Source organism: Pinus tabuliformis, chromosome 5_2, assembly GCF_031772625.1.
Source record: "Pinus tabuliformis cultivar Carrire ecotype Pingquan chromosome 5_2, CPIR1, whole genome shotgun sequence".
Lineage (NCBI taxonomy): Eukaryota > Viridiplantae > Streptophyta > Pinopsida > Pinales > Pinaceae > Pinus > Pinus tabuliformis.
In genome coordinates this window covers 102,788,430-102,804,884 of record NC_142306.1, presented here as the reverse complement: position 1 = coordinate 102,804,884, position 16,455 = coordinate 102,788,430, and the positions used below count along the sequence as shown (strand labels likewise).

The following is a 16,455-nucleotide window of genomic DNA, read 5'->3' as shown; positions in this document are numbered from 1 at the left end:
TACATCCCTTCGGATTAAGGGGGGAATGTTAGACACCTAATCCCCAGGATTATAGTTTGGGTTAGAATGTGTTATAGAGATTAGTTATTGGAGTTCAAGAAACCTGAAAACTGAATCCAACGGTTTCATTATGTATTTATATGAACGATGTACAAAGTTCTTTGTGAATAATGAGCATAATTCATTTTCCAATTATGTATTTAACATAAACAGCAATATTCTTTCTATTTTTCTATCTATGTAGAGGAATTGGGATTTATTTCAAAACTCTTTGTTGGTTGAGCACTAAATAACTATCTCCTATCAATGATCCTAGACCTTCTTCTCACACTGATTCGTACCGCAAATTTTGAGATTTTTTTTAAAAGATGAATTGAATTTTATCAATAATTCATTTGAATTGAAATCATTAACAAATTAATGAGTTATTTTTACCAATTCAAAGATATTTGGTAACTATGCTTGGAAAAACTATTGTTATTTAAGAAATTTTTAATGGAAATATTCCCACGTATCTATGCTTAGAAAAACTATCGTTATTTAAGAATTTTTTAATGGAAATATTCCCACTTCTCTCGATAATTGTTTTATCAGTTGCATGATTATAATTTGTTTCTCTTTATCGATCTTGCTTTTTTCATATTTTGTGTTTCAAACTTTCTTTTCCAAGTCAAGTCAAGAGGCCCATTTCTCTCTCCTTTGTTTTGTTTTTTCAAGTATGGAGATTTGAATTTATATGAATGGCACAAAATTTCAATTAAATTATGGAATATTTTCCACCACTATTTGACGAGGTTGCAGCCATTAAATCAAATCAATACACGACCATTTTCGAAATTTTTTCGCTGTTGTCTACCAAGGCCACAATTTTGCCTAGACCGCAAAATTGTGGCTAGAATTTGACGTCAAACTTTTAAATAAATCCCATACTATGAGTTTTTGAATCTTATTGAAAATGGATTCAACACTATCAAGAACTCATGGGCACCTTAAATCCTGAAGCTTGATAGTTATAACCGGGGTTTCCAAAAAATGCCTGCTGAATTTTCTCAAAATCTTACCAGAATTTCCATTTTTTTCTAGGGGAAATTGTGGCCTAGTTAGACTAGGGAAATTTTTTCACTGCATTACAATTTCCCAACTGAAATCACTTTATATTCTTCATTTTTTTGTTGACACGCAGTACTTTATATGACAACAACTGTTGTAACTATAAATATAGGTACATACATAGGGCATAACAAAACTCACAACATTTGGCTTTGAAAAGAGTTGAAATCAAAGAGGGGAAAATGAATTACAAGTATTGTTCTTGTAACAATGTTTATGTGCTCTGTGATCATGGTTGTATCAATGCCTATTAATTAATATCATTTTAACCATACTGAAGATTATCAATATATGTTTGTGCAAACGGATGGATTAACTTTCGTTGAACATCTTCCTCATGGTTTTGTTTTTGAATGGATGAGAGATGCTAGGAAACCTTCTCTATTCTCATTGTTAATGACCATGTATGGACTACAAAAATTTGTGTGTCCAATCCCTGCACAATCCGATCATATGGTCCAATTGGAACATCCTTCGTTGGGTTATAATGTTGTTAGCATAAGTATTCCAATTTCTATGGGTAACTGCACTTCCTTTTGGAGATTTATGATAAGCCTGGAAGGATAGGTGTCCCTTTGGAGTTTAGGATTCCATTTTTATTTTTCAGTTGTCTTTGGAGTGGTTTCTTTTAAAAAACAATTTGAGTGGTTTAACCCATTGGTTTAGCTTAAATAATGGACTTTTCATAGTGGAAATCTCTTGCTAATCAATATTAGGCCCTACATTGTTACCACACCGGAAAGTGTTTGCTAATTAATATTGGGGCCCCACCCAGGTTCGAAACTTCATTAACCCACCTAATGCAGTTGTGGGCAGTTTCCTTAGGCTTGGGAGTATAGGGTCAATCCCCTTTGGAACCCTAAGCCTCCTCTTGTGGGAAGTTGCCTTAGGCTTGGGAGTTAAGGGGCAATCCCCTTTGGAACCCTAAGCCTCCTCACTTATAGGTGGAAGGTTTACAAATATTAATTAACAAAAAATATGAGTGGTATAATCCCAAGAGAATTTGGTCTTCTAGCCAAATTTAGAATCATAGTTAAACAATTTAGAATTTGATTTTCTAGTCAAAGTTAGAATTATAGTTAAACAATTTAGAATTCGATATGATATGCAAAAAAATTGATGTAAATGTGAAAATTTTGGATCTATCCTAACCCCTCTTTATTCTATTCTATTTTTATTTTCTAGATTCATGTTAAAGATCCAGGTTCCTATCACATGTGTGAGTTTAAATCATAAGAATGAGATACAGGGATACTCAACCTCGACCTAAGATATTGGGATTAATTACATAAACTAAATAGGAGGTTGCCAAGTCTCATTCCTCTGCATGCGAATATAATTAAGATTAAGATATATTGAGAAAACCAATTTGATCAAGGCCCTATTAAGGTTAGAAAACCAAACCTAGCTTTCTTTGCTTTGTTTTTCATTCCCAATTCTTCGATCAGGCCCTATTAAGGTTAGACAACTAGACCTAGCTTTCGTTGTTTGAATTTTCATTCTCAATTCCTAGTTCACATAGATGACTCCACTTTCAAGTTATCTTGACATGGTTGACTCAAGAGAGAGCACTTGTCCAAGAATATCACCAACACATAAAATATTTCATTAAAAGGTTGGAAGAATAATTCATTGCATCAAACAATGTAATGCGAGGAGGGTGGGTTTTCAAGCTAGAAACTGCAATCTCCTTTCTCTTATTCCATATATCTAGGGAAACTAGACTTTCTATTGCAACTCTATGTTGGTCGAGCGTTAAATAACTATCTCCCACTTGTGATCCCAAGTTTACTTCTCAAATTGATTGCTATTAAATCTTGTTTTCTACGCAGTAGTTTTTACTATGAATTTCTGTTTTTTTGAAAGAAAAAATTGAATTTTACCAAAAATTCATTTCAATTGAAAGTATTGATAATATATTAAGCAAAGTCTTTCGGTAGAAATCATATAAGAGAAATTTTTGGCAGACGCATTTCGAACCAACCAGCGTGGTTCATCTTTTGGACAATATGAAGAAACAAATCCAAGTAGAAGGTTAAATAGGAAGACACGCCATACTAACGGCTAGAAGAAAACGGTTATGTTTGACTAGTGTAGGAAAAGGGAAATAACTTAAATTTTTTAAATATATATATAACTAAACTACTATATTTGACTAGGAAATATTTTATATTTTTTAAATAATTATTTAAACAATATAAAATATTTCCTAGTCAAATATTGCAGTTTAGTTATATATATATATATATATATATATATATATATATATTTTTATTATTATTAATTAAATAATTTAAATAATTTCCCTTTTCCTACTTTAGTCAAACATAACCATTTTCTTCTAGCCGTTAGGATGGCATGTCTTTCTATTTAACCTTCTATCTCGATCTGTTTCTTCATCTTATTCTGAAGATAAACTACACTGGTTGGTTTGAAATGGGTAGGCCAAAAATTTCTCTTATATAATTTCTACCGAAAAACTTTTCTTAATTCATTATGGATCACAAAACCTTGAAAAAAAATATTAATAATATTTTAAATTATTTTGATCAATTTAAATTTGATAGCTAGGGTTGGATCATGCAACGTCTCCCTCGTAACAACACTTTTAGCACAGCTAGTTAGAAATTGAATGTATAGAAATCAGTGCCTTCTTTTTTTAATTAAATTTGATTTAAAACACGCATTTTATGGGCTTCCGGGTCCAAGTGTGCAGGTTCTCATGACTTTTCCTTCCATATACTTTTATGGGTATTCATCGCAATGGAACGTTTACTATTATTATTTTCTTCTCGGGTAAAATTGTACATTGGTTTTAAGCGAGTTAGTGTTAGGACCCTATGCTCCCCTCATATTCATGATGGTGCACAAATGTTTTCACCTTAGAATTTATTAATTTTTTTTGTATGAAGGAAGGTCTAACGGTAAGTCAAACGGGCGAAGCTCGGGAGACCAAAGTTCAAATCTCATGGAGTACAGTGACCTGCTGTGGTGGCGGCTAGAGGGGCGGACCCCCCCTGACCGCTGGGTCTGCTCTTGCTAAAATCATAGGATCTTAGCATACCCGACTTGCAGGTGGTTGGTTATGCTCTTGGTGTTATAGTGGCAGCAATGAGGTTTGATCCTGGGTCTCCCGTGGATTAAACTTGATAGTCACTGATTCACCATGTGGTTAAAAAAAAAAAGAAGGAAGGTCTAACACGCTTTTCATGTATCCTATGACCTTTACAAACTTATTATATTACAAGACCCATGTGAAAAATCCCACTCTTGGCCTATATTACAAGACCCATGTGAAAAATCCCACTCTTGGCCTTCTCATATTATCATGTGCATACACCATGCAGAGGTTTCTAGATTGCAGTATTGTTGGGAAATTTTATGATAATGTTTGATTTGGATTCCTCTGAACGATGATTTGACTTTTCTTCTAGTTTTTTTTTTTTTACAACATGGTGAATCCGTAATTGTCTGGCCTAATCTAAGGGAGACCCAGATGAAACCTCAACGCTGCCACTATAACACCAAGAGCATAACCAACCACCTGCAAGTCAGGTATACTAAGTCTCTATGATTTTTTTTTTTTTTTTTAACACTAGGACAATCGGTAACTGGTGAGAGTTATCCTGGGCAGGCCCAGGATCAAATCCAACTGGCTGCCACTATAAACCTAGGCTAGGTGCAGCAACCTGCAAGCCACACATAGCAAGAACTTATGCCTCAACAAGAGCCGAGACGTCCACTCTGGGGTCGCCTACTCTTCTAGCCAAGACACAACAGGCCATGTACTCAACGAGATTTGAACCTCCGTCTCGTGGGTTTCACCCAACAAAACTTACCGTTAAACCCCATATCACTGTAGCAAAAGCAGACTCACGAAAAAAGGGAATCCACCGCTCATGTGAAGGATCTCCTGTAAGGGTATGGACTATGTAGATGTGTCCTAGGATGGTTAGGGTAACCACCTAACCCGTCCAGCCGGTGAGTCCCTCATTCTCACTTCCGTCGCTGGGGAAAGAGTGGCTCCACCGCCTGTAACTCAAGCCCTAATCACCTGTCATTCCACCGATTGGTTCTACAACACGACTTACTTTTGGTTATGATTTTGGGTCTTCGCTACTGAGAGTATGTATGGTTGTTTATCTTCAGCGGACTTATCTAACGATTGTCCAGGTAATATTATCATGGATTGATTTTCTCTGGTTAATGGCAGGAATCTTGGGCACAATTCAAGGTGTTTTCAAGGAGCAGAGAGATTCCAACTCAAGAAATCATACCCTGACAGATGTTGGCTGTTGACAAAATAGGTAATCATTTGGGGTTTATGGTTTTTGGTATTAGCCGAAAATTTCATCTTTTTAAGGACGTTATGGCAATCTCTCCCTCCGTCTAACTATGTATTTTTACCTCTTATTTTTGTGTGTGTTCTTTCATGGCTTAAGGGAGTGGCCGTCATTTTCTCTTTTTCCCAGGTAAGGGTTTGGCCCCTTAATTCCGCTATTAAACTCCTCATTTGGTATGATTCTGAACACAGGGAGTAGCCTAATCCTTTCCACTTTTGTTTGCAGGTATGGTGAGGTCAGTAGCCTACTCAGATTCGGTAAGTTGTGAGAGGGATATATTCATGACAAACCCTAACTTAGGGTTGCTTTTCAACAACCCTCAACAGAATTAGAGTGACATTAGTTAGTCAGTTTAGAATTAGTTTGCCATATTTTGCATACTTGTCTTTCTTGAAGAATGACCACGAATTGGCATTTTTCAGTGTTTCAAACCCCGTCAGGGTTTCTAACCCTTGTGACCTTTGGGTAAATAGACTTAGACAGCAAGAGAATACTCATATCAACAAAATTACAATATTATATTATGGCTTTTTTTATTATTATTCCTTCTCTTAGGCTATAAACCACATTCAAATTCTTGTAATGATATGGAAATGTTCTGAACTAGAGGAGAAATAATTTGAGTTTCTTCTCTTTTTCTTTTGTTAAAAGAATTGTTTTTTCTTTGGAAAAATGATATGTTGGTGCCAAATTGTAATTTTAAAATATAGTTCTTATCATCCTTTCTTTATATGTTATATGTTTGAACACACCGACTCATTGTTATTTGGTGCATGTATATTTATTGCTAATTTTTCTAGCAAGTTTCACATTAGTGTTTTCAGTGGTTACATTAGTTAAATGAGAACAAAAACTAAGCACCATACTAGTTTTTGTTTTTCATGCACACAGATATACAGTAATAACTACCATTCCAAAACAAATATTTATGCAATAAAGTAGCAGACCTAGTGAATATATTTTTTCCACAATCACACTTATCTGTATAACGAAATCAAAATTGTCATAGGGAAACCACAATGGAGAAATCAATGCTCCACCCAACTAAGAAGACTGGTTCTTTTCCTGTTTCCTGTAACCATAACTCCCCCGAGCATGTTTCACATTTAGGATAAATTCCTATGCAATGAAAACTTGGCCTAGAACAAGATATATTATATGGTAGCATTATGCCTTCCTCTGGTAGCATCTTGGAGAGGAGAACTTAGCTGAATAGGCTTCCTCCAACAAGATCCCCAACAAGGTTTCTTCCCATTTTTCCCTCTCACCTTATGCTAATCTCTTTTCATTGTTTGAGATAAACTATCTCTCAAGAGAGGAGATTTGGGCAAAAAAACTACCTCTGCCACAAGCCCTTCCTGACAGCTTGTAATTGTCTAGAATGTGAAACCCTAAATAACATATTTTTCCCATTGAAATATTACATTGCATTGTTTTTAATATTAAAAATAGAAATTAGTTATTCACATTAGGTTTACATTTTCGACCCTCAACATGGGTCTTATAGTTTGTAAAATGTGTTTTTCAAACAATAAAAGAAATATTTACAATTTTACTAAAGGGATGTTACATCTCTCCCTCAAAACAAACATGGGTCTTATAGTTTCTAAAATGTGTTTTTCAAGCAATAAAAGAAATATTTACAATTTTACTAAAGGGATGTTACATCTCTCCCTCAAAACAAACATCATCCTGGTGTTTCCTAGCCTTTGGAATAGATTGTGATATGCTTCACGCTAAATGCATGAAGATCAGTTACACTTTTGGACCAAATGTGGTGATAAAATTTCTAAATTTTACTCTTTTATGGAATTGAAACTCTTAAAATTCATATAAACATTGTGAATTTTGATTCACAGTAAAAAGAAAAATTTTGGAGAATTATGTTGTTGTCCTATTGATATTTTTTTTCTGAAATTTTTTAATATTGTATAATATGTCAATTTTCCATCAAATGAAATGTTTGTCCTTTGCAAATTTCCACACACCTTAAGAGGTACATTTGTGTTCACATAACATAACTTAGTCTAAAATGTGTAATTTAATATTTTCCATTAAATGAAATGTTTGTCCTTGCAAATTTCCACACATCTTAACAGATACGCATAGTCATGCCTAATTTAATATATATATATATATATATATATATATATATATATATATGAGCAAAATGCGTAATTTAATAAATATATATATGAGCGTGATATACACGGAGAGAGCTAAGTTTTTAATATTAAAATTTTATTCTTTTATGTAAAATTATATTTTTTAATATTTCAATTTCATTTTCGCATAATTCCTTTTTCAACTATTGAAATAAATTTCAAAATGAAGAGTACAAGACTCGTAAATAAAGATAGTGGTATTCTTTTTTTTTTTTGTATATTTTATGATATTGATTTTTTATTCAACCTTTTTAAAACTCTTCAAAAAAATTTCAAGCATTATGTTTAAAAGAAATTAGATGAAAAATATAATATGAATTCAAAAATGTCAGATTCATATGCCATTGGATAGACGATTCATTCATGAATCCAACATGATCAACTCTTTCACCTAAGGACAAATTTTTCCCTAAGTCCTCTAGGGTACATAATGGTGTTGCGGGAAATTTTGTAGAAGCAGTGCTGAAATTGTGGATTTTAGGACTTCAGAAGCTCGATCGGGTTCCGTAAACCCTTGATTGATCCATTTACGTGGTTAACAGAGGCTAGATCCATTTACTTGGTTAAAAGAGGCTAGATCGGCTAGATCGAGCTATAAGGCTCGATCGAGCTTCTATAAAAACAAATTGTGATCTAAAATCAATAAAGATCTAAAATTTAATCCATCAATAAAGATCTAAAATTTAATCCATCAATAAATTTAACCAAGTTGATATCGTATTATTTTACTAAAAATGAAAATTCAATTGGACCTACGTTATAAACAACATTAGAAATTTTTTATGTTATTGCTTCGAGATGTACATTGTACAACTAGTATGGGAGCAATGTTTATGTATGTCTATCTGTGCTAAAAATATACCTTATCATACACCCTGAGTTTGAATAGATCGTGAATTTAACTTCCACAATTTTTTTTACCACATTTTAAAATTCCAAATTTTATTATAATTTTTGTGATCATGTCAGGTAGAAACCTTATTAAATTTAATATCAATATAAAAAAACTATTATTATTATTAAATTAAATTATGAAATGTGATATTAATATATAAAATTTAATATTAATATATTTTAATGTTAATATTATTAAATTAATTAATTTTGGGTTAATATAATAAAAAAATTGTTATATTATTATATATACTAGTACAACAGTATTAATAAATGTGGTTGAGATATGCGGTGTAAAAAAGTCATTAACACAAAAAGAGTCATACAAGCTATCTCAATATGTTAATTTTATTTAACCTATTTTTTTATAAATCTAAAATAATAAATTATAAAATCATAAATTAAGCATAACCTAAAGCTACCTAAAGAAATAAAACCTAAACAGTTTCAATTGGAAGTCATTTTCCACTTTTTACCACATTTTAAAATTCCAAATTTTATTATAATTTTTGTGATCATGTCATGTAGAAACCTTATTAAATTTAATATCAATATAAAAAACTATTATTATTATTATTAAATTAAATTATGAAATGTGATCTTAATATATAAAATTTAATATTGATATATTTTAATGTTAATATTATTAAATTAATTAATTTTGGGTTAATATAATATAATATTAACTTTAATATAGTAAAAAAATTGTTATATTATAATATATACTAGTACAACGACATTAATAAATGTGGTTGAGATACGCGGTGTAAAAGAGTCATACAAGCTATCTCAATATGTTAATTTTATTTAACCTATTTTTTTATAAATCTAAAATAATAAATTATAAAATCCTAAATTAAGCATAACCTAAAGCTACGTAAAGAAATAAAACCGAAACAGTGTCAATTGGAAGTCATGAAGCACTTTATGTATCTCTGATGGAGGTAGTTGGAACAATAATATTTTGGGAAATTTTAGATAATATTTCCATAGAAAATTATCATTTTTCCTCTAGGTGAATGTACAACACACATTTCAACTCTTGCATTTTAAATATGTATTATATAATTAAAAAAAAAAAAAAAAAAAAAAAAAAAAAAAAAAAAAAAAAAAAAAAAAAAAAATTGTTGTACGACATCAAAATAAAAAAAAAACGATTTAAACATAATATTTTAATTGTCAAAGTATTTTAAAAATTTTGAAATATAGAGGGGAGAGAGGGAGAGAAGGGTAAGAGAGAGAGGGGGGACACAAAGATGGAGAGAGTGAGAGGAGCAGAGAGTGGAGGAGAAAGAGAGGGAGCTCCAGAGATGAAGTTGGAGGAAATATAGGGAGGGAAGAAGTTCAAGACATATAAAGAGAGAAAGGTGGAGAGAGAGAGAGGGATTTAGAATGGAGAGAGGGAGAGAGTGTGTATGTTTGAGGGTGAGAGAGAAAGACAAAGAATGAGAGATGGAGAGAAGGAGAAGAGAGAATGAGAGGGAGGGAGATAGTCAATAGAGTTGTAGGACATATATATATATATATATATATATATATACATATATACATACATACATATATATATATATATATATATATATATATATATATATACATATACATATACATATACATACACATACACATATACATACATATATATATATATATATATATAGAGAGAGAGAGAGAGAGAGAGAGAGAGAGTCGAAAATGAAACAAGAAAATCCTAATTTAATTTTTCTTTTATTAAATTAGGAGAAATTCAAATTTCAATTTCAGTAAAATACTTGGAGGTAGTTAACTGAGGTGACATGGCTCTTGTCACTCAGTTAATCCAGTAAATTTGAGTTGGAGACACTTGAGTTTAGTTTTACATGATTGGTTGCTAATTTGTAGCAATCTATTTCAATTAATTTGAGTTATTGTCAATGTAACTATTTCTCACTGTTAGTAGAATTAGTTGAGGTTCAGTCAAGGGTGTGTAACTTTTTTCACATTGAGGTTACAAGGGTTTGTAACTTTTTTCACACTAAGTAATCATATAGTTAACTGATTAATCAACCTAAATTAACTCATGCATGTAGAGAACTCGGTTGCCCAGCTAAGATTGGAGTTCAAGGGCAGTGTACTATTAGTTTTAAACTAGTTAAGTTGTACAAGTGGTGCATGCAGTCAAAGAGGGGCCTAAATGAATTGTGCAATTCTCAATGAGAAATTTCCCTATTTAAAAGGGTATAATTCCCAAGGGAATGACGCAAGGCAATATGAGCTTAACAGTTTGAGAAATTGGCTAAGTATTGGCTTGAGTCATTCTGTGAGGTAGTGAGATAGATTATACTAGCATAGGGTGTGCTCAGGCTTGAGAAAGCATTATATTTCTTCTCTATTCTTAAATTAATGCAATACAGATAGTAAGGGTTTTTGAGCATTTGCTTTCCCCTAGATAAATATTTGTGTGTGTGTTAAATCTTGATGCATGTTAATGATTTGTATTTTCGATCGTGAATTTACTTCCGTAGATGAGTAGAGTAGCTTCAAGTCTTGTGATTTAGTAAATTTCATGAGCAGTTTTGAATCTACACATTAAATTTCTACATGGTATTAGAGCAGGAATCACAATAAAGAAGAGAATTCAAAGTTGTCTCTGCAAGTGGATCAAATTTGCAGGATAATTTCTTCAGAGCTAGCAGGATGGCTTTCTATGGACTGAGACTCGAGTATTCCCTTTAGGGTAGCTCGAATTATGTTTCTTGGAAGGACATGATGGAGGCAGTGTTGGAAGATAATGGGTTGAAGGAATTCATAGATAATGATATCTCGAAGCCTCCAACATTTCCGGCTCAAGATCTAGCAAAATGGAAGAAGTGTGTAGCGAAGGAGAGGAGGATCATATTGGAGGGAGTTCGAGACCATATTGTCTCGAATATCCACATGAAAGAGACTCAATATGCAATGTGGCAAGCCTTGACATATTTGTTCCAAAGCACTAGGGACCACAGGAAGATGACACTCAAGGACAAGCTTCAGAATATCAAGATGCAAAAGAACGACACAATACCATAGTACCTTATCTGGTTCAGATAATGTCGTGATGGACTTGGTCAAGTTGGTGTTAATGTAACAGAGGATGATATGGTAAAACTAACACTTCCAGGCCTTCCCAAGAGCTGGCACAACTACCATGATTTAGTGAATGGGATGGAGAAGCTACCAAATTGGGAACGCCTTTGGTTCGATTTGGTGCAAGAAGAAATAAGGCAGAATACTACAGATGGGACCTCTTCCAAAGAAGAGGAATATGAATTTTCATTATTCGGCAAGGGAAAGAAGCCAAAGGGAAGAATTCCCAAGGTGAGGCTCATTCCAACCAAGAGGGAAAGCATAAATACTTGTCCAAAATCAATTGCTTTCATAGTCATGAATTCAGGCACTATGCCATGAAATGTCCAGAGAAAAAGGCAAGCAAGGACCCTGCGGCATCAGTAGCAGGTGAAGATTTGGCTTCACAGTTTAATCTTGACTTCACTCTCATCACATGGATGGTGAGCACAATGATGGGGAGCATGTGGTATCTTGATAGCGGTTCCTCATTCTACATGACGGGGAACAAATAATTTTTTAGTGACTTGGAAGAGAAAGATCCCCAGACGAACATTGAGTTTGGAGACGATGAAAAGTATGGTGTGATTAGGATCGGTACTATCACCTTTGAGAGGGAGTCTAGCTCCCCTCTCAAGCTCAAGCATGTGATGTTTGTACCAGGTCTAAAGAAGAATATTCTCTCTGTAGTTGTGTTGAAAGCCCATGACTATGATGTGATATTTAGCAAAGGGAATGATTTCCTCAGACATATCGCCACAACATAAGTGAAGCAGATCGAGGTTCGAGTCAAGAACCTATATGCACTTGAGGCTGAATATGCATGCAGAGCCTTGAGGAGCAAGGAAAAGGCTAAACATTTGTTGGTTGAGAGGGAACATGTTAGACCTCTCAACATGCAACCTCAAAAGTAGCCTCAAGAAGTTGTGGAGCAACAACAAATGGAGAAGCAGAGAGGAGAAAGAGTGGAGATATCCACTCAAGAAAAGACCTCCAGTATGGGGAAATTTCAAGCCAAGTGGGTAGAGGCACATGTAACTATACCTCCAGGAGTGAGGTGGAGTGATGTAGATCCTTAGTCTAAGAGTTGCAGGAATTTTGGTAGGGTCCATTGAGGTGTGTTTGTCTCATAGATCATTACCCTTGCTACAAGGTCCCATAGTATTTAGTAGAAGGAGGATTAATGTCATTCAAATACGGAGGAGTGCATAGGAGTGTTGACAACAGAGTAGGAGGCTCAGTAACAAAGACAACAACAACACAATTTTCCCAGTAGAGAGTTGCAAATTGATTCAATGATTATTTTTTTAATTTTGGATGTTTCTTAATTGTAGATGTTGCAGTAGAAACAACAACAGAGAGAAGTGTTGCATTCAATACATTCCAAAGGTATTAGATCAGGGTAGAGTTAATAATCCCTTTCTTGCTGAGAGCGAGTGTTGAAAATGCAGCAAGAAAATCCTAATTTATTTTTTCCTTGATTAAGTTAGGATAAATTTCAATTTCAATTTTAGTAAAATACTTGGAGGTAGTTAATTGAGGTGACATGGCTCTTGTCACTCAGTTAACTCAGTAAATTCAAGCTGGAGACACTTGAGTTTAGTTTTACATGATTGGTTGCTAATTTGTAGCAATCTATTTTCGTTAGTTTGAGTTATTGTAAATGTAACTAGTTCTCACTATTAGTAGAACTAGTGGAGGTTCAGTCAAGGGTGTGTAACTTTTTTCACACTGAGTAATCATCTAGTTAACTGATCAATCAGCCTAAATTATTTCATACACACAAATAATTCAAGAAACTGAGTTGAGATTGGAGTTCAAGCGCAATGTACTATCAATTGTAAACTAGTTCAAGTTGTACAGGTGGTGAATGTAGTCAAATAAGGGCCTAAAGGAATTGTGCAATTATCAATGAGAAATTTAACTATTTAATAGGGGCTAATACCCAAGGGAACAATGCAAGGAAATAGGAGCTTGGCAGGCTGATAAATTGGCTAAGTATTGGCTTGATTCAATCTGTGATGTAGTGAGATATATTATACTAGTGTAGGGTGTGCTCAAGCTTGAGCAAGAATTGTATTTATTCTCTATTATTTGATTAATGCAATATAGATAGTAAGAGATTTTGAGTAGTTGTTGTCCCATAGATAAATATTTGTGTATGTGTGTGAAATATTGATGCATGTTAATTATTTGTGTTCTCGGTCGTGAATGTACTTCTGTGGATGAGTAGAGTAGCTTCAAGTCTTGTGATTTAGTAAATTTCATGAGCAGTTTTGAATCTACACATTAAATTTCTACATATGGAGAGAGAGGGAGAGTTGAGAGTAGGAGGGAAGAGAGATAGAAGGGGAGACAAAGGTAGATAGAGATATATATGGAAGGGGGAGAGAGGGTAGATGAGAGAGATAGAGGGAGGGAGGGAGAGAGAGATATATATGAAGAGAGAGAGTGTGTGTGTCTCGAGGGGGGTGATATAGAAAGAAAAAGAAGGTGATATGGAGGGAGATATCGATATATATGGAGGGGGGAGAGGAAGGGAAGAAAATTGCTTGCACTAGATGCATTGATTTCAGTGTACAAATGTTGATTTCTAATCCTATTTGATTTATTGCATTAGATGCATTTATTTTTCTATAGATATTTATTTCTAATTATATTTCATTGCTTGCATTAGATGCAACTTTCATTAAAGATATTAATTTCTAATCTTTTTTTATTGAGCTTGCATTAGATTGATCAACTTCGATGCATTGATTTCATTGTAGATGGTTATTCCTAATCCTATTTTATTGCTAGCACTAGATGCATTGGTTTCAATGTAGATGTTGATTTCTAATCCTATTTGATTGCTTGTAGCATTAGATACATTGATTTCAGTGTAGATGTTGATTTCTAATCATATTTGATTGTTTGCATTTATTTCAGTGTAGATGTTGATTTCTCATCCTATTTGATTGCTTGCCTTAGATGCATTGATTTTAGTGAAGATGTTGATTTTTGATTTGATTCAACTAGATGTATGGTGTACATTAATTTCAAGGTAATTAGTTTAACATTATGCATTAATTTCAGTGTAAGCACAAAAAAATTATTGATGGCATGCATTATGACTAAGCTTTGGTAGATAACCTCAAACAAAACAAAATCAAATAAAACTTGTATTTGTAACTTTTACATTCCACATCTTTTAAAATTGAATAAAATTTATTTCAATCAAATTTGAGTATTTTAAAATTGAATAAGACTTATTTAAATCATAAGGAATTGATTGAAATACTTGGATAACTACTTGTAAAATTATGAAGGTTGATAACATTATATAAATATATAGAAATGTTTCCATATATTGTTTTTTGACCTATATATTAAATTTTAGTAAGATTGACTTATATCATGTTATGACTAAGTTCTTGTAGATAATCTCAAAAGAAATAATACTAAATAAAACATATTTTTTGTTTACATGACATCTTTTAAAATTGAATAAAACTTATTTCAATCCTATTTTTGTTTTTTAATTGAACCTTGCGATAAGAAATTGATTGAAATACTTAAAAAATTTGTCCATCCAATGGTATATGGGTGAGTCACAAAAAAAGTCACACACGCACACAATATGGATGACTTTATAATTCATATAATTTATTTTTAAAATTGAATTGTAATAACATACATGTTGATTGCACTAAAAGACACTTTCTACAAGCCAATATGAAGCATGAATGTAATTCTTTCCATGTTCAATATTAAATTGATACATGATATATTTTACTTAATTTTAATTATCAAAGTGACTTGCATCATAACTTAAGATTGTACTTATTTTCTTAGTCTATGAAATTGGAAATCAAAATTGTTATATTTTGTTAAATAAAAGTTATAATATATAGAAAAAGTTTTAAATTAGTGAAATAATTTTAACAGATCCACAAAATTAAAAAAATAATGAACATCCATAAACAATATTAATACAAATCTATAAAATGAAATAGAGAATGTATCAATAAACTATCCATGAAATTATGTACAAATTACAAATATCACATAAACATCCATAAACTATCAATGTGTGAAAATATACTGAATATGCCTTATGAAATGAGCTTGAAAACATACAAACTATCCATTCTAAATACCAACAGAACTCCTATGCGAGTTATGTCATGCAAAGTAAGTGTCCATAAGTTGGTACTGCAATATAACACATTCAAATTCAAACTAATTAGATCATTATTTGTACAAAATAAACAATATGGAAATAAATCATTTTGAACCACATTTTTAATCACATATACATGAATCTACTAAACTCAGTTGAGTCCAAATGCAAGTCAGATAGGATGGGGGTCTAAAGAATCTAGGTTTGATGCTCCCCTAACTGTGGCTCAATGATTGGGGCCTACTTCGATGGACCTGCATCATCAGTGCCTCTAAACCCAGCATCCCACTTATGTGTTTACATAACAACGACATCAACAACACTCTACATATGGGCTTGTGTACACAATGGCAAGGAAAAATTATAATTAGTCTACAAATAAATTGTTAAAATTGGCAACTAGGGCAAAACTTCATGTGGGTCATCTTATTCATGGCTGATAATATTTTTATTAGATTCCTCTCATTGAGAGGTGTAGGATTTTTATAAAGATAATTTGATTCCGATAAGTATTCATGGAGATATGAATTTATTTTGATTATGGAATTATTATCAAGCCGACCTACAACTCATGTAGGCTCAGAAGCCGAACAGTTGCATCTATTCAAACACCAACGTTGTGTATAAATATAAGAGGACTTTTCCTCATTTTCACTCACTCTTCTCATCACATCTCTCTCTCTCTACTGCATAGAAA

The 16,455-nt window shown here is 32.7% G+C and overlaps 1 long non-coding RNA gene across 1 annotated transcript; it reads left to right on the top strand.

Moving 5' to 3' along the window:
• The first annotated feature begins 5,052 nt into the window (after nucleotides 1-5,052).
• LOC149157714 (uncharacterized) lies at nucleotides 5,053-6,021 on the top strand. The gene is made up of 4 exons (XR_016262005.1): nucleotides 5,053-5,235; nucleotides 5,324-5,417; nucleotides 5,553-5,582; nucleotides 5,679-6,021. It is a non-coding gene; the product is annotated as an uncharacterized LOC149157714 (long non-coding RNA).
• Nucleotides 6,022-16,455: the final 10,434 nt, after the last annotated feature.